We start from the raw sequence: 27,807 nt of genomic DNA, 5'->3' as shown, positions 1-27,807 counted from the left end.
TGTGGATGCAACAGATAGTCATTGGAGTAAATATTTAAAAGTTAGGGTTGTCATACTCAAAATCTGGAATTTTATCTGAGTGTTTCAAGACTACCAGTTTCAGATGATATGACCTTGCATTTTCATTAAACAGATTTCTAAATACTGTATGGGTTTTATTGATCCAAAGTACCGAAACACTTCATCATTATTCAAGGTCGATGAAAGCAGGTATTGTAAAATATGTAAAATAACACATTAGTACATTAACATAAATAACACCAATAAATTGCAAGAGTACTAGAGAAAATGGAATAATGTGCTAATGGAATAATGTGCAGCTTGTTTATTTGGCTAAACCATGATACATACATCAAATGTAAATGCAACTGTGAATAAAAGCAGCTAACAAGAAGAGTACTTAAACTTTTGTTGACCTTTTCTCATCTTCAATATAATCCCTGGGAATGACTTGATCTTGGCTAGATCAGGGTGAGTCCCTCTACCAGCTTAGATGTGGCATCTGAGAATCAACAGAGATGAGAACTGCTGAGACCTGGCACCCTGGGAGAACTGAATTGATTCAGTAACTGATGACTGCCAGCTAAATGGACATGCCTCCCCTTACCAGGCAACAGATGCAAATTTCTTCCTTTAAAATAAACCAAAAAAACCCACACCAGCCAACATCTGACTAACAAACTGTGCCTGTAACAAGGAAAGTGCATGCAGTTCAGCATTCCAGACAAGGGATATGTGAATTGATTTGTGGCCGAATCAATTTGACTCAAATCTGGGCGACTGAGTGATTTGGCCTTGAATTGAATCGCCCTTGAGGCTACTTACTAGATTTGAGGTCGAATCGAATCACCCTCAGTTTGAGTCCATTTTGTCCCCAGCAATCTCCATTTTGTCCCCTTTGAGCTTCTGCCATTACTGCCAGGGGTGGATATTTAGGGATTTTTATGTGTGGGTTCTCATTTGTGTAATGACTTCTTGATAGGGAATCCCTGTGAAGAAGTTGTTTCACAACTGAGAATCCACACAGTGGATACATAGGAATTCCCTATGAAGTCATTTCACAAACAAGAATCCACAACACATAAACATTCCTAAAAATTCACCCCTTTGCTTGATTCTTCTGGGGGTTGGGTGGCAGTTGGCACCCATGGGGCCCTGCCATCCAACTCACTTTGGTGCCCCCTAGCCCTTAAAAATTGGGCCAAATTGATTCAAATTTGAATCAAATCAAATCAAACTAGAATCAAATCAGCCCAGATTCGAGGGCAGCAGATCCAAGCTCAAAGTGAATCAGGCTGATTTGATTCAGATGAATCAAATCACAAAAATTGATGTGTACATCCCTATTCTAGACTTAAGCAGCACAGATTTTCACCTATCTCCCCTTCCCTCCGAAGAGCTCTGTGCCATCTGAAAATATGTCCCTGAAGTTCACACATCTTTGGCACTGGGTAGGAAAATGTATGATGGGCAGCAGCTGCTGTTGCTGCTGCTGGCCCACCCAGAATGAAAGTAATCCATGCCCACATTCACAGTAAGGTGAGGGGACTCACCTAGGCAGGAGGAGGCCTAGCAGAGGGGCCCTCTCAACCCTGCCCTCAACCCTACTGCCACATTATGTACCAGATGAAGCTTCTAGAAAGTCAAAGAAAATTCCATGTGCTGGTTATTATGTTTGTCTAACTCTGAGGTGGCAAAGGCATGAATCATTGTTGCTGATTTTAAATGTGATGGGAAGTGTGCCAGGCTTGATATATGATGAATGAGGTAAACCAAACATTAACGACACCCAAATATCACTGACTCGGTTCAATCACTGAGCCTAACCATGCTTTAGTGCTTACAAGAATGGCCTGGAATGAGCCCCCAGCGTGTGCACACTGCCTCCCTAACTCCTTTCTCCCCTCCTATTCTCAGAGTAATTAGGTTTTTTTTCCTGGTGTTCAGTGAGCCACATTTGCTATTACATCATAACTGGCAAACAGCAGCTTGGCCTCATTCTAGAAACTAGGGTTTATTTAGGTTTGCAACCCTTGTTTGCAAGGCAAGCACAAGTCATAGTTTGCCCGTTTGGATGTAACAGCAAGCTATGGTTTGCCACAAACCAGGAAATAATTAACTAAGATGAGTGCATAAAGGAAGGAGGGAGAGGGAGGCAGTAGGAGGGGAATGTTCAAAACCAAGGTACTTTCCAGTTTTGTTCCCATAGTTGTGCTCTTTGTCTATGGATTCTGCCATTTTATTTTCATTTAAGTCCCTTCTTTGAATTTATTAAGAAGAAAAAACAATCAGGTAAGTGTTTTGTTTTCAATGTACCTTTCAACCTTGACTATCTGACCTACTGTTTCTTATTAACAAATTGAAATGCTTGGGAAACAAGGCCACTATGACTGCTTGCATAATGGAATTCCTCAGATTCTGATGGCATTGATACCAGACAAAAATCACTTATAATGTTAGAAAGAAAAGGAGGCTCTAATTCCCTCTTTAAAAATAAAAATAGTATATTTGTTTATAGTCCACAAAGTATTATACCAAATATAATCCACAAAGTATTACACTCCTTTGGCACTGAATGAGTTTTTAAACCAAGCAAATTCTCATGTTAAAATAATAATAAGCAGAACCTACAAACACGACTGCAAATTAACAGGAATAAACAGCTTCACCCTGGATAGAAAATGATTCATTAACTGCTCCTTTCTTATTGGAGAATAACCCATTTTGGGCAAATCCTCTGAGACTCCAAGAATACTTAGAAATACAAGCAGCATTTGGAAACATTTCATTACAGAGAAAATTCCAGACTTCCATTTTTCTTCTTGAGAGAGTTCACTGGTTGCTCTCTTCAGTGCATTCATGTGCTTTTTATACACAAAATTAAGTTCCAGCAAAGGGAAGGTGCACTTATGCAAAAGCAATTCATCAACCACTCCTGTGCTCAGAATTCACTGAGGTAATTTAGATACTTTAATGGCAAGGTAGCTTAGGTAGGTATGCAAATAAGTGTTTTCTCCACAATATTACCTCCTAATCTTCTCCGTCAACCCCTACCAACTTCCAGATTAGTTCAAAATGTTTCCCCTCAATTAATCTTTTCTGTAAAGTAATTCTCTATTAGCAAATCTGTAATATAACCACATTACAAATGTCCTTTGATATATATTTTCATACTATGGAAACTTTCTATTGCAAAGCATGGTTATACAACTAAGGTGCAACAGAAGGGCTACCTCAGTGCCACATCAGGCACTAATCTGGTTTTCATAACATTCAATATATACCAATAAAAATAAGGCCCTTGGAATCCATTATTTGCCTTTTTTTTTAAACCATGGCCTTGACCTTAGTGATGTCAGGCATATACTACAGCTCTTCTATAATTTATAATTGACATCAAGGATTAAATTTGTTGTTTCAGCTAATGCAACAGAGCAAGTTAAGGTAGATTGTGAAACAAAGGCAGCTACTGAAATACGAGGCTTGTCAAGTATAAATTTACAAAAGATATTCAGACTGAGCACACAAGACACAAATAAATGGACGGAGAAGCCGTTTTTGACAGACTGCAAGGGGCTAGAGACTTAAGCTTGAACATTGTAAATCCAAGTGTCACAAAATGCTGTTGCAGAGTGAAAGACGTGTCTATTCTTCAGGAATATAAATGGTGATATGGAAGCGAACTTCCAAGATGCTGTGCATTTTGGAAAAGTAGATCACTGCTGCCATAGAACAACACATTTTGTGAATTTCCCTTGTCTTCCCAATTCCCAGTTTAGAAGCATAAATATTCATAAGTTTAAAATACAATCAAATAGGAAGGTTTGGCACCACTGATTTTTACAGAATAGCAAAAATATTTGTTTTAGGTCAACTTCTGTTTAATAGCAAACTGGCGCTAATAAGTATGCCCCACGGCATTACATGTAGCAGACCAGGTCCAGTCTGTTGATTATGAGTATGAGCTCCAAGAGCTTAGCCTGAACTATGCAGTAGAATAACACAGTAATCTTAACATAAAATAATAGAGTAACTTTTTTTAATCACTTAAATTTAAACACAGCTACATATCACTGGTGTGTATTGCAGGACAATACTTCACACACTGGTGCCCAGTGCTGTGGAAAGTATAGTGGCTGATATAACTGGACTTGGATATTAAAAAGTTGTTTTTAAAAGGACCAGATAAATGCATGGAAGTTAGTACGGATGTTCATGAAACTGATTTTGCATTCTGTTCCAAGCTTGGAACGAATACAAAATCTCTGGGACGTTCCATCAGAACGACTGGTCGAGCTGGTTGTTCAGACAGGACAATCTATTATTATTTTGTCAATCTATTATTATTATTATTATTATTATTTTACATTTTATATTCTGCTCTTCCTCCAAGGAGCCCAGCTCTTCCACTCTTCCGCCCAGCTCTTCCGCTCAGGAGCCTTCCGCTCTTCCCCCAAGGAGCCCGGAGCGGTATACTACATGCTTAGGTTTCTCCTCACAACAACCATGTGAAGTAGGTTAGGCTGAGAGAGAAGTGACTGGCCCAGAGTCACCCAGCTAGTATCATGGCTGAATGGGGATTTGAACTCGGGTCTCCCCGGTCCTAGTCCAGCACTCTAACCACTATACCACGCTGGCTCTCACATCACCTAATCAACATTGACCTAATCAAGATGTGATGGGGCAGTCAGAAAGAGATTACATCATTCAAACTGGTTTATGCATCCTCTTGTCTAAGGGGCTCCCAGAAGTTGAAACCAGCTGCCAAAGACTAGTATTATAATGAACATATGAAGCTGCCTTGTAGTGAGTCAGATAATTGGTGCACCTTAGTAGCTCAGTATTGTCTACAGTCTCCAGGGTTTCGGACAGGGTTTTCTTTCCCTGGAGATGCCAAGGGTTGAACCTGGGGCTTTCAGCATGCAAGGCTGAGCTGTGACACCTATAATATCCAACAATCGTAATATCTTTCTTTTAGGCAGGTAGCATTATACACTGGATGGGAATGGACAGCAGTTTTTTTGGTCTTACCATCAGCACTCTTTAAGTGTTCTGTAAGCATGGCATGGTCATAATGCCATTTGCAAGTCTCTCACCCCTGTACTATCACACTATGTAACCACCCTGCCACAAGTACAGCATTTTACTACAGAGGCAAATGCTGTACCCAGGGAGAGTTCCTCTCCATGATCTGCACACTCATGGTCCGCAGGGAACAGGGTTATGCAGTGTGTCAGCATGGAGGCGGGGCTTGCAATTGGCATTGTAACCATGTACATTGCACATGATTAGCAGACACCTGAATGAGGTTGTATAGTATAAGTTATGCAGTGTGTACTTCTGTTGTCACTTGTAGTCACGGAGCAGTTTTCACATCTCAGGAAGTATAAATTATAAATTATGCTTCCCTTGATCTGAAATGTGCTCTGAGATTAAAAGAGCCACACTAGAACTGAAAAGAAAATGGATCAAAAATATCAACACAAAAGCACTCAATCCTGTCACATTTCAAGCTGGCGCCCTCTTCATCAGGGCATAGCAAAGAAATATGGTTTGAACATGTGTTTCTTCAGAAGCGTGTGAATGTGTCTCTTTAAACCTCAAGCTTTTTCTAGTGCTGTGATTATGGCATATTCTTATACATATACCCAGAGAAAGAGAACATGCTGTGTTTGTCAAATAATCCAGCATGGCTTCCCTTCTATAGGATTTACTGCCGTTTCAAGGATGATATAGTACCTTGCCGCCTATTGACAGGATGCAATAAAGCACGACATCCAGGGATTCTGGAGGTGCAGGCAAGCTCGCGTGTGTGTCCTGTATCCTGTGGAACATTTTTTTACAATATTTTCTGTTTATCCCAGATGCAAAAATCACAAAGAGAATAACTGCGGCTGTAAACACAGGAAGAGAACATCAGCCAATGTGTAGAATTCAGATTCTTATGTTCCAGTGAAACCCAGCCAAAAGAATGCGCTCTCGCTCGTTCGCTCTCTCTCCCTCCCTCTTTCCTCCCACTCCCTTTATGGAGACAGCACTGAGCTTTAGGGAATAAATTTGACCTGAGGAAATGAAAACACTCTGGCTCTATAGCCCAAATAAGATGTCTACAAGAGATTTAAGGGAAACTTTGTTGTCACAAGACCATCAAAGTTAAATACAGGCAGGATTTTTTTTTTAATCTCCCTCCTTTTTCTTTTCTTTATACATTCTGAATAACTAAAAGGCTGGCTGAGTATTTCATGACTTGACATTCTGATACAGAGAATCTTCTGTTTTGTATCTGTTGGATGGTGATGTGAGGTTTCATTTCTGAATGCCTCATGGAACTATATAACTAATAATAATGAAAATATTAACAGAGGAGAAATGTGGATAGGGGAAAACCAAAAGGGAACAACTGTTTGTTGTTCATATAACATGGTGAAGCTCTTCTCACGATAGCTGAGAAGAGCTTCCAGCGGGACTGCGGGGAGAGCTGGATTAGCCCGCTCTCCCAACAGGTGAGCAGCCTCGAAGCCCTGGGTGGCCGGATCGGCTGCCCACACGACTGACGGCTCCGTCACGGAGCTGATGGAGGCTGCAGGAATTGGGGGTTGCGCGGCTCCTGGAAGTTTCAGCATGCCCCGCACAAATGTGCAGGGCATCCTGGGGAGACCCCTGGGACCGGGAAGCTTGTTTCAGCCTCCCGGCGGAGGTATCCTCATGTGTCGCCATGATGTGGAGCCACACTGCGGCAGCACATGGCCAGAAAACCCAGGTTAACGGAGCACTCGCTCCGCTAACCTGGGTTAAGGGGAGGGTTTATTCGGTGGGCTGGCTGCCAGAGGACCACCAGGCACCGGGCCCGGTTTTCCCCCTTCATGAGAATAGCCTCGGTGTCTCAGTGGTACCCACTGAAAGCAGGCTGTTTTTCTTGAGGACTCTGGAGGCCTCAGGCTATTTCATGGAGGCCTAATTCAGGTGAAGTGAAGGCCCTGTTTCATACCTTATGCACATGGTGACGGGAAAGGAGGTTCACTGCTACGCTATGAAAATATGCCAGATAAAATATGAATTGGGATTCCTTGGCCAAAGCTACACGTTACAGGAAGAAACATAGGTGTCAGCAACCCAAAAAGTCCCCCCTGCCCAATTCGTGGCCAGATTAATGTGGTAGCATTTTTACATTGCCCCACATGTTGCTTCCTCCCTGGAAAAATTCATGAGGATGCCCATGTCTCCATAATAATATGTAGTTGGGGTGGAGCCAGATCTGTGGAAGTGGTATTACATTTTTTAAACTGCATATTATTAGGGAGCCATATATGGATGGTATCCACATACCTCCCTTTATTGTGTGGTTTGGGCCAGTGTTAGAGTATGTGGTGATGGGCATTAGTAATACAGTGGTCCCTCGACTTACGAACTACTCGACATCCGAATTTTTCGACTTACGAAAGGAAAAAGTGGCCACACGCTTACGAATTTTTCGACATCCGAACGGAAAACCGTTGGCGGTTTTAGATGCGGTTTTCTCAACTTACGAATTTTAGATGCGGTTTCCTCAACTTACGAATTTTGATAATGTGGTCGTTGCCCCATGGCGAGCAATGCTCCGCAGGAGTTTGCAGAGTTTGCATTTTGCATGCCTTTAAAGTGCACTTGATAAAGAGTTTTGCACATAAAACTGGGTGTCTGGGTCTTTTTCCTAGGCTCCGGAACGAATTAATCCGTTTCCAATGCATTCCTATGGGAACCCGCTTTTCGACTTACGAACTTTTCGACCTACGAATGTGCATTCGGAACGGATTAACTTCATAAGTCGAGGGACCACTGTAATCAAAATGGATTGGGGAGAGAAAGACCTGAAGGGATTAGCCAGATGGTGTGGTATAGTGTGAACAGAGCGGATAAGGGCACTTTTAGGGCATATCCAGAATGAGGGGTTTGTGAGAGCTGTCAGATAAATAGGTTATCAGAGCACTGTCGAAGCTGCTTCTGCATTGCTGAATCTCAGGCAGCTTTGGTAACACCTGTTGGAAGTAATGATCTGTATAGTGGGCAATTGATGTGGTTGTTTCATATGTTGTTGTCAGGGAGGCTGAGTCTTGGGCAGCAGTATCTGGGGGCCCGAGCGCCAGGAGCTGGGCACTGGAGTGGCTGAGGAGCTGGGGCTGTGGGGTGAGGCAGTAGTCCAGAGTCAAGCACGTGCAAGAGGGGCAGGCCAGGCAGAACCAGGGTCAAAAGCAGGAGACAAGGCCCAGGAGCAGGCAGGAGGGTCAGTTCAGAAGGTCAGTCCAGTCAGAGGGTCGAGATGGGAGCCAAAGCCAGGAGCCGTGCCAGATAAATGTTCCCTGTAACAGGGATTCCCAGATGTTAACTACAACTCCTAGCATCCCCAGCTAAATGGCCTTTGATTGGGGATTATAGGAGATGTCGTCAACAACATCTAGGAATCCCTGTTACAGGGAACACTGCACCAGAGGTCAATGCTGGATCAGGAGTCAGAGCAGACAGACAAGAGAGAGGCAAGAGTCGTAACAGGCCAAGGGTCACACCAAGTCGTCAGGAGATACATATCAGACCTGATAAGTCTTGATACTGAGGCAAGGCTACTCCAGCCAGGAAGTCCTTTTCTACTTCCTGTGCCAGAGATCTGGCCAATGAGTGAAAGGCTGGGGTGAGGCCTGCTCCAAGCTGTAAAATCCCAGAGTCTGTCTGCAATGAGACTGGCTGCCACAGGGCGGTAGCAGCATGCAGGGCTGTGAGGCAGGTACAGCAAGACCATTGTTATCATTCCTTTGGGTGCCAGTAATTCTGTCATTGGGTGCCACAATGTGATTGTGTGGCATAGTGGTCCTGCCATAGGAATTCCACAGGGATTCTGCCATGGAAAGCAACACCATGTAATTCACCTGACTGATGTGATTGTTTCCCCTTACAGATATGACCAGAACCGCATGGAATCTGGCAGTATATGGATCAGCCTCGAGTATCAGACAAACTGAATCAGCACACCTGTAATCAACATGAATACTAGGTCAATCAACAGGCGAGTCAATGCTAATACAATCAAATAATCAACATGTGGAATAGAAAGATCATCCCGAGGGGGGTATAGCATAGGTGCTCTTTTTGAAATGCTTCTGATTTGGGCCTTATCATGAGGGAAACTAAAATTTGGATAAGGCCTTGTCCTGAGCATATGATGAAGTGGCTATGTGTTTCTGAGCCCACAGGCTGATTTACTGGGTACACTTATGTGGTATCCTAAGGGTACTTCCACCCAGAGACCTAAGTTTTGAGTGGTATAAAAATATGTTACATACATACATACATACTTCAACATGGAGCCACGTATATTGGCAGCATCTTACCGGCATAATTATCTGTTGTAAGTTAGTGCAATAGGATTTCAGTTCACAGAATGGATTTCTCCAACTTCCTCATACAAATACTGCTGTACAAACAGTAATGCAAGCAACCTGTTGTGCCAATGCAGTTCTAAAAAGTGACACAAATAAGATGGGCCTGGCTTTATTAAAAGATTTTGCGCCACAGGATCGGTTTTCCCGCTGAAACGGAATTATCCTAAGAGAGCTGTGAGTTATGGGAAACTAGATGAAATCTGTAAGTGTAACATGCGTTATCCAAAGACATCTGCTCGACAATTAGCTAAATGGTTGAATGTAAACAGGAGTTGCACCCAGACCACTGAAGACATGAGTCAAAGCTTGGTAATAAAAGGGCCACAATTTTATTCAAAATAATGGGAACATCACAGTGCAGTAATTAGCTTGGCACCAACCATACAAGGCCCAGCCTAAAGCACAATAAATGACACACCTTGGCTCCAGGAAGCCCTGTTGCCCTATGGCTGACGTTGCCCTTCCTAGCCAACCTAATGTCAGACTGGTGCTGCTTCAGCAGTCTAGAGTAAGTCCAAGTCAGAGCTTCCTGAATTGTAAAAAAGGGGTGTGCAAAACTGGTTTGAATCAAACCTGGTTTGATTCAAATTGGCCCAGTTTGATCGGTTCAAGATAGAACCAGACCAAACCCCTAGGGCCTCACAGGGACCATTTGAGCATGTGCAGTGGCCAAAAAATGGCCACTGAAAACAAAATGGCCACCGCGCATGCTCAAATGGCCTCTGTGAGGCCTGGCATGGCCTAGGGCCTCACAGAGGCTATTTGAGCATTATTTATTTTTTTATTCGATTTGATTTGATTTGTATACTGCCCTTCCAAAATGGCTCAGGGCGGTTTACAGCATGATGAAAACAATTAAAACAAAGAATTAAAACCAAACTATTAAAACACAATAAAACCAATTAAACAGCTGAAAACCCTGGAAAACAGGGCAACAACTTAAAACAATTTAAAACAGTTAGTTAATCATTTAAAACCCTGGAAGGCCAGGCCAAACAGATAGGTTTTAAGGGCTCTCCTAAAGGACAGCAATGATCTCAAATTACCAATTTCTGCCAGGAGTGCATTCCACAGCCCAGGAGTGCATTCCACAGCCCAGGAGTTTTTTGTGAGGAGAGAAGGCCTGCCTCTGTGTCGCCACCAGACAAACCGGTGATAACTGGAGACGGACCTCCTCAGATGACATTAACATGCGGTGGGGATCATATAGAAGAAAGCACTCTCTTAGATAACTCGAACCTAAGCCGTTCAGGGCTTTAAAGGTAATAACCAGCACTTTGTATTTTGCCCGGAAACATATCGGCAGCCAGTGTAACTGTTTCAAAATAGGCACAATATGGTCTCTCCAGGTTGCCTTGCCAGGTCTTACAGAGGCCATTTGAGCTTGCACGGTGGCCTCCAAAATGGATGCTGCGCTGATCTTTGCAGGCCCGAACGGGCCCAAAAATCAGCCCAGGACAGGCTGCGGTGGTGAATTAAGAGTCCGGCAGGGGAAGGGGGAAGCCCTGCAGGCAAGCCCCCCAAAGGGGCTACAGGTAATTTTTTGAAAAAAGTTTTTTTAAAAATTGCGAACATCTCCCCCACCCCACCCCGCAAACTGAACCGGAGGGTGGTTTGGGGATGCTGGACCGAACTGGCCTGCTCAGGTCCGGGTGCCATTTGCATAACCTCTACACATGCATGGAGGCCATTTATGTCACCACACATGCGCAGAGGCTGGGGAGAGTGCTGATGGTGCCAAGAGGGGCTGCCGCCACAGCCGGTAAGGTGCCTTCTTACCTGCCCCTGAACCGGATTCCCCTTTACAAGCAAGCCACTTGAACCGTGCCAACCTGGTTCCACAGCATAAACTAAACCACCAGCCATTTCTAAAGAACAGCTTTGTGGACTGACGTTTCAGATTCAGTTCAAATTCTAACCAAACCGCCGCTTCTAGTTCTTCGCACACCCCTATTGTAAAGTGACTAGGAAGTGACCTTGCCTAAGGTGCTCACCTCCCGCTCCACACCAGGCAACCAATCAATGTCCTCACCTTGTACTTCATTCAAAAAGAGGCTGGGGCAACAAATTGCGTCACCAAGGCACTGTGAAGAGCAGCTAAGCAGCTACGCAGATGAGCCCTTCACCAACTTGAGTTAAAGCCACTCAAGATCAGTGTCATCCATGAATAAAGACTTCCTGACTTTGCAAAAGTGTGGTATTTTGCTGCTGGTTCTAGTGAAATCTGATGGGTGAAATTGTGAAGGACCTAACGTTCTTCATGTTGAAGCTTGGTTCCATTTATCAGGATATATTAATTCCCAAAACTTAATGGAATGCCAAAAAGCCAAATACTCCACAATCTGTCCAGGGCTATATGCAAAATTAACCCACAAATATTGGGAAAAGTCTTGGGAAGCTTAGTGAAAATAATTTAATTTGGAAGCTAATGGAGGCCAGTTCCAACATCTTTTGTAATTTATTGTAACAATTGTAATAGAGATTAGTTGCTCATTAACAAGAATCAATGTCTACTAACCAATGTCTTGTTTAAAAGGACCATCTTCTTTGTGTTACCCTGTACATGTCTCACAAAGTATGGGTGAAGTCAAATGGGACTACAAGCCTAATCCTGTGAATTCAAATTGCACTATCCTAAGGAGTACATTACACATCACTAATGGTTAGTCAGTGGCTTTAATAGCTCAAGGCTTTCAAGGGGAGTACTACCTAGTCTGCCAGCACCATGTCATAAGCCATGCGCCATTCGGGTACTCGAGTACATGAGATCACATGGGATTAAGACGCCTAGCTGAAGCATGTCGCTATTGAGCTAGTCAGGGGCGTAACAAGGCTGGAGTGGGCCTAGAGACAAAATTTTAAAATGGGCCCCTCGCTGATACACACACACAAGAAGGGAGGCAGGGAGGGAGGGTCGAGACACAGAGAGAGAGATACTAGCCAGGTCGAAGGAATAAATACGAAGGAAGGATCATAATGAAGGAAGCTCTGCGGGTTTGGCGGAGTCATGTGACTTGCCTCTGGGGGGGCCCTCGAGGCAAGGGGGCCCCCAGGCAGCTGCCTCCCCTTGCCTAATAGTAGTTACGCCCCTGGAGCTAGTCACAGAGTTGTTATAGCTGCATGCCATCGGTGTTGGATAGTTTGCTGATCAAAAATATCTTATCAGCAATATAATCTATATGTTTAAACTGCAACGGGATAAATTTTCAGTCACTGTTCCTTTATCCCAGAGGTTCAATAGAGTCCTAGCTTGAATGCATTTCACAAGCAGCATAAGGTACTTCTGTGTAGGAACAGATGTTTTCAATTCCTGAACAGGAATTAATTCTGTGCAGGTTGATCACAATGCATAATGATCTCACAGTCTAGTTCTTCACTGTACAGCTCAGTGGTAGAGCATTTGCCTTACATGTAGGTTCGACACCTGGCTTCTTCAGGTAGGGCTGGAAACCTTGGAGAGCTGGAACCTTGGAGAGCTGCTGCAGTTAGTGTAGACCAGGGCTGCTCCACTCTGGCCCTCCTGCAGATGTTGGTCTACAACTCCCATAATCTATTGGCCACTGTGGCTGGGGATTATGGGAGTTGCAGTACTAAACTAGATGATTAGTAGTCTGGCCTAGTATAAGGCAACTTGGTGTGTTCCTAAGTACCCCACAAACACAGAGAAGAAGGGGTGGGGGACCCTGTTGTTAGATGTTACCGTCTCCACATGGGTTTCATATTCATTTCTACGTTTAGTGTCAGGATCCATTCTCTTTGAGCAAATGTTTGCTAGTCTAGGTAAATGAGGAACTATATAAGTTCAGAGTGTTTGTTTTTGTTATTTTTGATTAAGATATTTTTTTCCTGTTATAAGAACATAAGAACAATACTCTTCCAAAGGTCCATTTAAACCTTCAGAATAGGACTTAATATAATACTGGATAAAAAATATTTTAAGACTCTCCCCTCCTTCATATTTGCATAGTTATTGAACTAATGTGTGTGATGTGCTTTGACAATTTGAAATAATAATAATGATGATGATGATGATGATGATGATGATGATTAATAAATAACTGACATACTGAGGAAAATTACTCAGAGTAGTCCCATTGAAATTAAGTTCTTTAACTTGTTCTTTTAATTTCAATTTTCCTAAGTATGTCAGATGACAACAATAGTAATAAATATAGGATTGCAGCCATAGAATGAGCCACGATTAATTATTCTATGGAAGTGATAGTTGTTTTCTGTGTCAATTTCCATTTGAGAAATGCTAGAATATGAGACACAATATGCCTCTAAAGGTTATCAGCTTATCAATTTCCTGTGCAAAATAAACAGGTCCCATCTCCAATTTACCTTTATACCTAACTGAATGCTAGGTTAGGTGTTAGGCAAGGATTGTATGGAGATTCATTCACCAGACAAAAAGCGCTTCCTATTATTAATGGCTGGAGGAGGCCTCTGTGTAATCAAAGGGCACAGCTGCAGTGATGTACAGCCAATGACAAACCTAGATATCATTCCCTCTCCCTGCTACAAGCTTGCTAGCTAGCAGCAAGGAACTACCCATGCTGTATATCTGCAAGATAAATAGCCCCAAGTGTGAATATACCTAGTGATCGCAGGCTTGAAAAGTATTGTTATAACCCACCTCATACAATCATTCTCAAAATGACTCGGCTGCATTTTTCACCATTTCATAGCTATTCTTGCTGTTTGTGAATAGAAGGAGATGCCGAGTGGAGATTTAACGCCTGTGGAGGGTGCAGCTTTCTTCATTCCGATTCCGAAACCAGCATCTCTGCAATTCATGGTGTCAGCAGAGTGCCTTGCATGCGATATCCTATCCGCCTCTTCAGGGTGACAAGAACAAAGCAAACAAATTTATCTGTGAAATGGATTTACAGATTAAACAAGGACATCTTTTTTTTTTTTTTTGGCTGTGGGTATTTAGCATGATCGAAACGTAAAGAAGACAAGAATTCTCTTTTGTATTTGGATCCGACAAAAAGAAATCATGATCAGCCTTTTCAGAATATCATTATGATGATTTTATTAAAAATGGAAAAAAACCTTTGATAACTGTCTTAATATCTACAGTCTGGTATGATTGTAATGAAAGAATCTGTGCTTAAACATCAGGCAACAAAAATGGCCAGTGAAGGGCAAAACTGACAACAATATGTAATTGCTGAGTTCTTAATTAATGCTGAAGATTATCTGCATATATTATATTAAGGCATCCATAAAAAATACTTTTAAAAAGCTTTCAAAAGGCTTGCCTTTTCATCAGATCAATGGTAGCAATGTTCACTCAAACATGCATGCATGCATATGTGCGCATACACACCACACACAGAGGAAATCTATGCAGCTCCGTGACCTTTTCATGAACTTTGTAGGAGAGCGAAAGATCATTGAAGGCAGGAAAGGTCAGTGTTCATGCTGATCACAAACAAAAATCAGATTTGGCCATGCAATGAAGAATAGTTATTAGACCTACTGTTGTCTGAACAAAATGTTTACTAATATTTGCATTTTTTGCACATCCCTGCCTGCTAAGAAAATTGTGTTTAGGTTGTGATTCTCCAAGTCATTTATTCTAAAAGATCCCATTTACAGCTACTTAGAAGACTGGAACTATATAATTAATAGGACCATATTAATTATATTAATTATAGGGCCAAATAACATCTTTTGTTATATTTTCCTGCTAATTTATCAAGCTTAATACATTTCTTTAAGAAATGAAAGCTAGATTACATTATTACTAAGGAATTCATATAAATGTGACTAAACAAAATGGAAATTCAAAACAGAGATAAGTATTTTTAACAACCATTGCAAACAACAGAGGTCAGTAAATTAGAGGTTCTATTTTTAGATCCCTGCTTGTTCCTTCTGGCTTGTCTCAATGGGCATGTTAGGGAAAACATAAGCTATTAATTTGTAATTGACTTACTATAACTAGAATTACTTGGAATCCTAGCTTGGAAACAGCCTCAACTGCAATCACTGCTCATCTGACAGCGTCCTGCTTGCAATGTCATGCCCCTATTCAAGGATTATGTTCTATGTGTGTACAGAGGTTTTGTATACATATAGATTTTTGTGTGTGAAAGGATGTACATGCATTCACTTTAAACGTGAATGTGGGTACAGGCTCTCATAAATGCAGGGAACAGATAGGAAGTGTATGACTGTACATGCACTGAATGCAACACATGAATAAGCGTACATGCAGGCAGATTTGTAAATGCATACACTATCCATAGATTATACATGTGTTGAACATAATGTGTGAATAGGGTCCATGTTACTTAGTAAACTAATTTCATACAAACACTATTAGGAGTGAAACATAAAGTTTCTGGAAACCTTCCGAAATTGATTCCTTGACTCAAACACTGGAATATGATAATGCCTGCTTTCATTGTTAACCTGGACTTTCCATCTCATTGCATTTCTATATGGTATACTAATTTTAGTGGATTTCCGTTGTTTTAAATGCCCTTTTCTTTCTTGATATATATGATTCAATGTTTGATGTTGTTTTTCTTGGTTTTATTTTTCTGTAGTTATTTGGAAATAAAAACAACAATATAATGTACAAAACTCTTTAAAAAGTGAGTATTGTGCTTCACTGCATCTCAGGGTAAGAGATATTGTATTGAAAATTCCAAATATAAGAACCTCATCTTATATAACATACATGATTTGTCTGTTGGGAATTCTCTCTGGTAAGAGATACCCTTCTATTACAGCGGAGTGCACAGAGGCAAAACACAGCAGAGTCTGCCTAGGCATGTATGTATGCTGAGAGTAAAAGAAACTTGGAGCCAGTTCATAGTTTCAAATCAATATAAGGAGTCCTTATTGGTGAACTCCATTCTAGATAGTAAAGTGGAGATATAAGATCTCTAATCTAGCTAGCTAGCTGGATGCAGAGGGATGGTTTCTGCATCTCTGCACACATGGTGCAGGGAGAGAGGAGCGTGTATGTTGCAAGGGAAAAGAAAAGGGGAAGAGGAAGTGGCAGGAAGGAAGGAAGTCCCTGAGAGTAGCAATCTACATATCAGAGGGATCGTGTCAGAGCAGTAGAGAAGGGATGACCAATGTCTTGACTCCTCTAGCCCTCTGACTCACTAGTCTGTCCCCCTCTGTCATTGAGACATGAGACAGCGCAGAGTCCTTCACTTCCAACATTGTCCACATTACAATGATTCAGCTCTTTGTATTAGTTAGTTTCTTCTTTGGAGTAGTCCACATGGTACACACCACATTTGATTCAATTGCTCACAAAAACTCAAGCTGTTACAGTATTTGATTGGAATATGCACAACTGCTCAACCCCATTTCAGTTCAAACAAAGAGATATGTAGCTACAGCAGGCATCAGCAGTGTGGGGCACGGGACCCTCAGCAGCTGACCTCTTGGAGTGTGAGGCACTTGACCCTCAGCAACTGTTCAAGGGGACCTTATGCTGATGCCAGTTCTATTAACATGACTCAGCAGCCTACATCCTTAGGGCCTGTCCAATAGTCAAGCAAATACACCATATCTCAGAAGCACTGATGCTTTCTGGTTTACTAAGCAGACAGGCTGCAACCACCACAACTAGCTGCTCTTGAGATACTATCCAGAATCCTCCAATGTCTACAGCTGGAAGTTTTAGAATATTTGATATCATATTCTTGAACTACTCAGAAGGTGCCAATGAGTGCAGAGAAGCAAGCATTTATTTGGAAGCCATTGCATAGACTGCAGTGTCCAAAATCATGTCCATGAACAGAGTAAGATCACCCTTCCTCTCCTCCTTATGCATACACTTACACAAATTAGGTGTATTATATCTTTTGAAGGACTTTCATTGTAAGTCACTTTGGGAACTAATTTTGGCGCTGAAAAACAGAGTAGTAGTAGTAGTAGTAGTAGTATTACATTTATATCCCGCTCTTCCTCCAAGGAGCCCAGAGCAGTGTACTACATACCTGAGTTTCTCTTTCACAACAACCCTGTGAAGTAGGTTAGGCTGAAAGAGAAGTGACTGGCGCAGAGTCACCCAGCTAGTTTCAGGGCTGAATGGGGATTTGAACTCAGGTCTCTGTGGTCCTAGTCCAGCACTCTAACCACTAACTACATCACGCTGGCTCTCATTATAACAATGAATATTTTGGAATCCTCTAATGAATCTAAGAAAAAACCCATTGAGTTTGTGATGGTTTACCCATTTGCTGTTCTCAAAATGAATGGATGACCCTTTAATCCTGTGAAAATAATACATAATCAAATTCTGGAACCTTACAACTGAAATTTCTGTACGATTTATTCACAGAAATCAGCAAGGGCCAGTCGACCATAGCAGGAATATGTTATGTGGAAGTAAAAGGGCTGAAACATGGACATTCTTTTATGATCATTTTTATTAGTTCTGATTCATGAACTGAAGCAAAATACTTTCTTCTTTGGATCTGCTTGTATAACTGTGACCATAAAATGCAGCAGTAGCTCTGGCAAATACAAAGCTTTGGACAGGTTTCTCCCATGAAGAAACCAGTCCTGAAATGTGAGCTTTTTCACATCTGCTTTCCCTATGGGATATGGCAGAATCTCTCAATGACTGTACAATAGTTGCCCTTTTCTGTAACCGGCTAGGAGTGGAAAAATATTAGAAATATTTTACATAATAGATCAAAGGTCAATAGATCAAACCTTACAGATTTTTACTTTCTAACGGACAAATCCATGTAACTCCAAAATGAACCCATGTGACCTGGGTTGGTCTCTGTATCATCTCAGAGAGAATGTATTACTCCTGTGTTGAAAAAGCTACACCGGCTGCTCATAAGTTTCCAGGCAAAATATAAGCTGCTGGTTATAACCTATAAAGCCCTAAACAGCTTAGGCCCTGGGTATTTTCCATAACATCTTCCTCGCCATGAATATAATAATTATAAATATAATTTTCTCCGAAGTGTCTTGTGATGATTAACCAGCTAATTGAGCTGATGGGTTCTGCTTTGTTTTCCTATGAACAGGTTTGTGCACAATACATTTAATTGGATGTACTGACAATACAAGTTTTTTTATTTAAAAGACTCATTTACAGACCTTTGGAAAGATGAACAAGCAATGATGCATCATATCTAAAATGTAGACAGAACTGCCATAAACATCATAAGCTAATTGTGGAGGGCTCAACAGTATGTCTGCTGTCTGTCTTCCTTTCTCTCCTCTCTGTGAATCAAGTCCAGCTGTGGACCACTTTTAAAGAGGGGTATTGGGAGCAGGGGCGTAACAAGGCTGGAGTGGGCCCAGAGACAAAATTTTAAAATGGGTCCCTCGCTGATGCACACACACACACTTCACAATATATAGTCATGTGACTTGCCTCATGTGACTTGCCTCTGGGGGACCCCTCAAGGCATGGGGGCCCCCAGGAAGCCGCCTCTCCTTGCCTAATGGTAGTTACGCCCCTGATTGAAAGCAATACCCTTAAACAAAGGTGTTTGTCCAGCAGACACATCAGTGTTTCCTTGGTGGGAGAAGCTTTAGGGGCATATTTGCCACATTGTGCCCCACAAGGGTGTTGTGCCCCATAAGGCTCTATACCATCTACAATGCTTTTCTACATCTACATGAAACTACTGGGGGAGATCATCAAGCAATTTGATGCTGGGTGTTACCAGTATGCCAATGATACCCAAATCTTTTCCCCCATGCCATCTTCACCAGGAAATGGCATAACTTCCCTAAATGCCTGCCTGCATGTGGTAATGAGCTGGATGAGGGTGAACAAATTGAAGCTGAATCCAAGCAAGACAGAGGTACTTATTGTAGGGTGTTGTAACTCAGGAGATGGGTTAGATCTTCCTGTTCTGGAAAGGGTCACACTCCCCCAGAAGGATCAGGTACATAGTCTGGGAGTACATTGCCTATTCGCTACCGAGTTCAATTTAAGGTCCTGGTTTTGACCTTCAAAGCCTTGCGGGGTTTGGCAGCTGTTTACCTACAAACCCACCTCTCCCACCCAGTTACATCCCATCCGGTCAGATCTGGTCAGATGGCCCTTTTGTCGGTCCCCGATTTCTGAGAGGTTCGGGGAGCTAGAACCCGTGAAAGGACTTTCTCGGTTGCTGCCCCACTTCTCTGGAATTCCCTTCCCCTGCAGATTCGTTTAGCTCCTTCTTTGTCGATAAATCTTTATTGAAGACTTTTAGTTTATCTATCCCCCCCCCCCGCCCCGCTGTTAGTTACTTTAGTTTTATTTAGAATGTAATTTTAATGCTGTCTTGTTTTGCATGTTTTTGTACACCGCCCAGAGTCTTCGGAGTGGGCAGTAGATCAAATGTTTCAAATAAATAAATAAATTTTTTTGAACCAGGCCTCTCTCTGGTTTCTTAGGTCGGGGCAGTGGCCAGAGGTGCTTTTTATTGGCTTCAACTGATTTGCCAACTATGGCAATTTTGGGAGGAGAATAGCCTTAAAAGGGGGGGTACATATGCTGGTAACCTCTAGCTGTGCTCTACATGGAAGATCTAATTCCAGCCAGAAGTGCATTCCAAGTCTGGGGATGGTACAGAAAAGACCCAGCCCTGGGCCACCACCAGACAGGCTGATGGCAACCATAGGTGAACCGTTCCAGATGATCTTCTTCAGGCTCATGAAGAAGATGCTCTCTTGAATACTTTGGACCTAAGCCATTTAATAATACTTAATATGCTTACGTATATGTGGGGGAGTAGCATTCATTTTTATTGTTTATTTATTTCATTTATATACTGCCCATCCTAGAATGTCTCAGGGCAGTTTGTATTAAAATTCAAATCATTTGAAATATTAACATAAAACAAAATAAAAGCAGTTACAATATTAACTTAAAACTCATTTTAAAACCATTAAATTAAAACCAGGCTGAAAAGATGGATCTTTATGGCTCTTGAATGCCTCTGAAGATGACGAGCCCCTTATACCGGTAGGGAGTGCATTCCACAACTTCGGGGCAACAACTGAGAAGGCCCAGTATCAGGTTGCCACCAGATGAACTGATGGCACCTAAAGATGGACCTCTCCTGGTTATCTTAATGAGCAGTGGGGATCTTGCAGAGAAAGATGTTCTCTCAGGCCTAAGCCATTCAGGGCAAAGATGATAATCAGCCCTTTATATTTCACCCAGAAACATACCAGCAGCCAGTGCCATTGTTTAAGAACAAGCATGACGTGATTACATCATGCCTGAGTAACCCCAGAGACCAATCTGGCTGCCACATTTTGAACTAACTGAAGTTTCCAAACTATGTACAAAGGCAGCCCTACAGAGGGTGCACTGCAGTAGTCTAGCCTGGAGGTTACCAGCTGTTGCACCACTGTTTTGCGGTCATTCTCTTTGAGGAATGGGCAGAGCTGTCATATCTGCTGAAGCTGGTAAAAAGCACTCTTGGCCATAGCCTAAACATATATGAGTCTGGAAGCTAGCTGCACATGTGGTGTTCTTTCTTCACAGTAAGACAATGTAAAAGGTGTTATAAATTAATGTTGATAGTTAGGTACTTTTTAAAATTGGCCCTTGAAAGCAAAAACCTCTCTTGTTTTCAAGATTCTCCTGTCTCTTCCACCTTGCTTATGTACTCTCTTGATGTTTAGTGGTAATTTTGCAGAGACCTTAAGTTTTATGGATTCCACCAGAACAATTTAACAAGACACTGACAATAATAAACCAATAGCAAGTTGTTTCAGTTGGGATACAATTGCAGCTATATAACACTTGGTGGCCTCTTTTATATGAACTAAGGTTTTTTTCTCTTTAGTATTGCCAACATGGGAACTCTCACCTGTCCAAGAGAACAGCTTCTATTTGTTTAGAAATGGTTACTTTACAACTGGTCACCTGTGTTATCCCCATGGAAATGCTTTGATTTGTCTCCCTCACAAAACTGGATTTATTTTATTAGCACCTCCCATCAGAGCAGAACCTTGTTACTAAGTGTCTTTTTTAAAAGTTACCTTCACACATGACTTTGCCAGTAGAGGTACTTCTCTCTTAAGGATCAAAATAACTTTAAAAGACCAAGCTATTTTCTTACTCGTTTTTCAGTGGTGTTTACTATCTGCTCTTCAGCCTACAAGTTCAATATCAGAATTTTCAAGAGACTGGCATTTATGCCAATCAACTCAATCATATATCCAGAAAAAACTGAAGAAAGCAGAGCTGAATCACAGCTAAAAATGAAAGCATTATTGGAGATTCTAGAACTTGCTTAATTTTGGATATATACTATATGATAAGCTTTTGACATTGTCGCTGATTATTTACTTTCTGAATGAGTGCATTTAATGCAATTACTGTAATTCATGGCAGATTGTTGAAACATTTGATCCAGTTCCCTTCACTTCAAACCATTTCATAATGGGGTGTTTTCCTTCTAGAAACTAAGTAGTGATCTTTACATATTTATTTGCTTGTTTTAGAATGTATTAACCACCTTTCATGTCGTTTCAAGGTGATGTACATAGTAAAAGTTACTATAAATGCAAAAATATAAAATCCACAAAATATAAAATCCACAAAAGCAGCAGTTAATATTCACAGTACAGAAACAGAGCTAGATGATTGCAAATATTAATCCAATTAAACATTACAAGCCTGTGTCTAAAGCAAGGACTTTATGTGCTGGCAAAAAACATGAAAGGGTCAAGGACAAACATGTTTTGGGAAGGACATTCCAGGATCTAGAGGCAATCACCGGGAAGGTTCTGTCCTGTGTGTACCACACACAGGCCTCAGCTTGTGTCGGTATACAGGGCAGGCTTTCCAGTTGATCTCATGTGGTGGGCAGATTCTGCTGGGAGCAGACAGTCCTTCAGATATCCAGGGTCCAAGCCATTTGTTTTAAAAGTGAAAAACAGCATCTAGAATCAAACTGGTAGCCATTGTTTTGCAGCATGACTATGAGGTCTTTCACACAACATTGAGGCCGCAAAACAACCACAGGAGCTGGGAGCAGGAGGATTTCCCCCCGGCCCCCGCATCCCAAGGTGCGGTGTGGTGGCTTCTCTTGTTAGAGCAGCTGACCAGTCCTCCCCACTCCCCCACTCACTGCTGGAAATGGCAGCAGGCCAGGGGGGAGCCATTTAACCCAGTGGCAATCGCCCAGACAATCACTGGCTGAGGTTAAGCACTAACCTCATGCTGGGTAAATGCTGGGTTTAAAACTCAGGCTTGGTGCAGGCACAGCACCAGGATTGGGCTCAATCCCAGCACTTCACAGGCACAGCCTAGCCTAGGCTGGGCTGCCCTCACCTGGGCTAGGCTGTATGTGTGAACAGCTTCTGTGGGTTGGTTCATACTTCCCTGAAGGCCCTAGCCAAGTGCCGAGATACCAACTGTGAGATACCAACTGGGAAGTGGATCTTGTGATCTTTGTGTGTTTATGCAGTGGCTTGAAAAACCACTGCTGCACTAATGGAAGAAATGTTGCCTGTATATGAAGACAGCATTTCACACATACAGCATCTCCATCTGAGCCCTGCACCACCATGAGAGCTAACAGTGATCCCACATGTTTAGGAGGCACTCACTTAGGGGCTGCTAACAAGTATGAACTGGTCCTATATTTCCAACAGGAGATTTATTTTTTTGTTGTTTTTTTTTAATGAACTGAGCATACTTTGGGCTTGAAACAGAGAAGACTCTTTGAATTTCAAAGCATTTTGTCTCAAACTGTCTTCCAAGAACACCCATGTATATCAAGTCAATAACCTTTTAAGACCTAATTAAAGCAATGTGGTGTGACACTTTATTAATGGATGCTTTTATGTGGTATATTAAAAGCTAACAAACATGGAGACTGGCACTGAGTCACCAAATTTTATATTCTATCAAGCACACTGTTTTTAAGATGGATGGGTTGAGGGTTTTTTTTAAAAAAAATGCATTTTGATGTTAAATCTATTATGGTTATCAGCATCGTTGTCATCATCATATTATCATCTCAATTCCAATCAAAGCAGAGAAGAGAAGTGTTAAAAAAATCAAAACATTTGTGTGATCTTCCAAATAAAATTCAAATTTAATTTATTAAATATCTCTAGTAGGGAAAGAAAATGTCTTCAGGAGCACATTTTCCATTTAGGTCACACATTGCAATCCTGGTTAGAAAGCCCTGTTGTAAAACAGCTGGGCTCCTTGACTTGGGGCAAAGGCAAATTTCCACAGGCAGAAACCTAATTAGATACTTTTAAGAATTCACAGCACTTTTGCTCTATGACCCTTTCCCCTCTATCCTCTCTATTACAAATACTCACTTTTCTTTCTTATTAACTGCAGCTATGATCTAGCACAGAGTGATGCATGCTTAAATCCCATAGATCTGAATGGATTTTGAATGTTCATTTCAGTCTGCTGGAATAATTACAGCCTAGATTGTCTGTCTTTTTTACACCAGTCTATCATATTGACCAAAGGATAAATTCATGGATGAATGCACGGAAGTAAATGGAATTATGTTAGGTCCATATTTGACTCCATTATTACTTTTGAGCAAGCAAATAAACAAGCTTTCCAATATCTATCCAGTTGAGCTCTTCTTTATCAAACAGAAATGTTCAGGATCTTAGATCCAAGATTTCCATACAAATTGCCATAACTGGTGGGGGTGGCATGTGTGTGTGCCCGTGTGTCTATCTGTATGCAAGCCTGCAAAACAGAACTGCATAATCGGAACTGTGATATAAATGAAAAGCCATCATGTGCTACTGAAAACCTATACAGCTGAGTAAGAGGAATGCTCAAGAAACTGGAATGAAGAGCAACATTGGCAGTAGAAATAATCCTACAATTGCTTACAAGTACAATTTATGTTGTTTTGATGGATCTTTTTATTTGAATGAGACTCAAGGACAAGGGTACATAACAAAAACTGCAAGGTCAAAAGTGGAGATCCATGCAGAATCCAGAATCTGTTCAAGGAGTCATTGCTCGTCAATTTCACACACATTTGCTAGATAACTGCTACACCCACTTTTGACAGCTTTACAAAAACATGGGAAATGTGGAGGGAGTTGTGAGTTGGGCATATGCCTCACGAACCAGGCAGTCATGGAATTCCTTCACCAATAGTCCACTCAGCCCAGATTCTTGATACTTCAGTAACCATGCTACAAACTAAGCAACGTGAAAGTGTCACTTGGTACAGTAGATTCCAAAGGGGTGACATTTTTCTTCCTCCCTCTTTCCTGTGTCTCATTTAAAAGAAGAATACTTACCTATTTTTTGCTTCAGGTGTGCAAATGTCTAAGACCCAAGTCTAGTCAAGTAGAATAACTGCTGTGCTTCAATTTTCCTAACTTAAAAAAAGTAGGTCACACTCCAGTACAGAGTTATGCATGAGTTCACTGAAATCAGTGGATTTGGAGAAACTAACTTGCTTAATGCTTGCACACAAACATGAAATTAGGCAAGAATAAAGCTGTAATAACACACCAAATTATTGTTATAAACAGACTCTAAAGAATATGACATAATTGTGATGTAAAGGTTTTACATACATCCATATATCTTTATTATTAACTTTGACTAAGTTAAATATTTTTCACCCAGCTCTTCATAAATCACCAAACTGTATACTAACACAAAAAAGTGAGGCATTGGGAAACATCCCCAGTGCTGTGTTGTTTGTCTGATTTTGTTTCTTTTTTTAACCGCAGGTATTGTCAACTTCCTCAGGTCCATAGTCAGAAATTAGGGGTGCAGTGTTAAGGGTGCATGGGGGCAGGGTTAGAACAAATGCAGAATAATCAGAACCAAAATTGCTAAAACTTTAATAAAATAACCTTTTAATATATATATTTTTTTTTAAACCTCCAAAATTTTTGTCAGTAAGGGTGTGCAGAACCGGTTCATGATTGAATTGCTCTGCCCCAAACCAGGCCGATTCTAGAGTTTAATTCTAGTGGTTCAATTGTGAACCACACCGCACAGTTTGTGCTGGTTCATCCGTTCACCCAGCCAAGCCAGTCGGTTCAAACCAGTCCACAAATGGTCTTGTCAGTTTTTCCAGTGTTGCCCAGTGTCTTCTGCAAGAACAGCAGAAGAGCAAAGACACTGGGTAACAGCAGGGGCGTAGCAAGGTTGGAGTGGGCCCAGAGACAAGATTTTAAAATGGGCCCCCCCCACTCAAAGTCCAGGGCCTCCGCACACCCCAGGCCCCCAAGGATTTAAGTCTGATATTCCAAAATAAGTATGCTGCCTGGAAATACATTTCACTGAATACACACACGCACACGTCACAATATATAGTGATATACATTGAGTACTATACATTTGTTTTACTTTTAATGCCTAGAACACACTAGAAAGATGAATGATTAAAATGGGCCCCTCGCTGCAGATTAGCCAAGGAGACTTTCAACCATGCAGGGTGAGCCTATGTTTGTTTTCTCAGAATTCTGAACAAATTCAGTCAAGTTTGATTCCAGGAGGTTTTTCACAGGAGGCTTTTAAAGCCCTTTAACACACATCTCCTCTGGAATAGAGGTGCTGCATTCACATGTTGGCCAGATTTACCCTGAAGTCCCTGCAGGTTATTGGGGAGCAGTTCACACACAAGAAAAATAAAATAAAATAAAAGCAGAAGACATGCTTCACAGTTCTCACTCAGACCTTCTGGGTTGCAAAACAACTTGAACATAAGTGCATTTATAAATGAATGAATAAAATAAATATAATACTGTTTCTTCCAGAAGTTTTTGTAATTTTCTGCCATGAAACAAGCCACTTATAGGACTTTTTAGATAGTTTTTTTTAAGTCAGCAAATTTTCCAAGCTGTTTCAAAATAAATATTCAGAGACTTCTCGGTCCCTCCTCCCCCACCCCCATATCAAAGCCCTATGGCAAGCAGATGCCTATATATCCGGGGTGGGGAAGGTAACCACAAAAAGGAGTTCACACTCTACCTGGCAGCAGGGGGTCTTCTGCTGCAGAGAACAGTGGAGGCCTCTCTGGCTGCCTCCTCCTTCCTGGCTGGCTTCCAGCCCTACTGGAGTTCAGGCTTCACAGAGGCCTACACCAGACCTCCGTGGAAGCCCCGCCCACCCGCCGATCAGCTGAGAGGCGGGAGAAAAGCAGCTCTTGGCAGCTGGGCTGCTGCCTGGATTGCCGGCCAGGAGAACAAGCTGGAGAGACGGCGAAGAGGGCAAGTGGCTGAGGGGCCTTGGGGCTGGGCAGGGGGCAATGGGGAGTCACGTGAGGTGCCTCTGGGGGGCCCCTCCAGGCAGTGGGGCCCCCAGACAACTGTCTCCCCTTGCCCGATCGTTGTTACGCACCTGGGTAACAGAATACTCCCTGTACACTTTCTCTTTCACCTCCACAAATCTAGAGGACTAGATACTTACTTTGAAAATTGAGGGAAGAGGCCAGGAATCTTCCAGTTGGGGCTAGGTTTCCACAGCCCATGTATCCCTGACTATAGCCCTTCTCCAAGGCCACAACCCTGATCCCACTTGTAACGTGTAAGATCAATCCACTTTGTTGAATGGGGTGGGGGAGGAAACAGATTGAAAATATTGTTATTATGTATGAAGAAAGCCTTCCTGCACTTAGCACCTTCCAGAATACACACAATATTATGCAGAGATGGCATAATATTTAGGTCATTCATTGATTTGTCCAAACAAATTAACTGCATTCTTTAACAGAAATTATGACTTGAGTGCCTTATTTCTAAGGATGCTGAGAACACACAGCTCTGCTTCTAAGTTCATCTTGTATTACTTCTTCCTAAAAGGTGCATCCATGTTAAATATACACCAGAAAGAACACTGAATTAAAAACTGTTACGGAGGAAGAAAAAAGAAAGACTGGGGCCAAATACTGTTCATTCTGCAATTTCTGGGTCTCCTTCTAATGCACAAGGCTAATGCACAAAAAGAACATCAAGCGTGCCAGATTGCTATCTGGTCAGCATTATCAAGGTCTCTCTCCACATTAAAAAAAATAGTCATCGTTACTGTTCTACCTCTACATACCCCCTCAGACAAAGGCTGCTTGTATCATATTGCCTTCTGATGGAGAGCACAGATAGTTCAGTAAAGCACCATCCCTTTTAATATGCAGGGTTTGTTACAGGAGCAGCTCAATTCATATTTCCACGGCTTTGATGGTAAGTGAACAGCAGTAGCAATATTAATCTGCAGTAACCTGTCAGTGAACTCTGAGGCTAATATGATGTAGTTATGATTTTACCATCAATCAGACCTGAACGGGATCTGGAAAATCCTTGCAGCACAGCCTCAAAAAATCTAATTGTGCAAAAGCTTCATCTGTTTCCAACATTTCTATTTTATCTGTCACAGGGCTTTTTGGCCTGCAACATAGCCTTTTATTATTAGCCTTATTACATTAGCTGGTTT

General features: G+C 41.8%; 1 long non-coding RNA gene across 1 annotated transcript; it reads right to left on the bottom strand.

Annotated features, from left to right (window-relative positions):
- Window positions 1-302: 302 nt before the first annotated feature.
- On the bottom strand, window positions 303-26,424 carry LOC128336341 (uncharacterized). Its single transcript, XR_008311923.1, has 3 exons — window positions 26,353-26,424; window positions 14,050-14,251; window positions 303-502 (listed from the first exon to the last, which is right to left on the bottom strand). It is a non-coding gene; the product is annotated as an uncharacterized LOC128336341 (long non-coding RNA).
- Window positions 26,425-27,807: the final 1,383 nt, after the last annotated feature.

The sequence above is a fragment of the Hemicordylus capensis genome, chromosome 1 (assembly GCF_027244095.1).
Source record: "Hemicordylus capensis ecotype Gifberg chromosome 1, rHemCap1.1.pri, whole genome shotgun sequence".
NCBI lineage: Eukaryota > Metazoa > Chordata > Lepidosauria > Squamata > Cordylidae > Hemicordylus > Hemicordylus capensis.
This window is presented reverse-complemented; position numbering and strand designations above follow the sequence as displayed.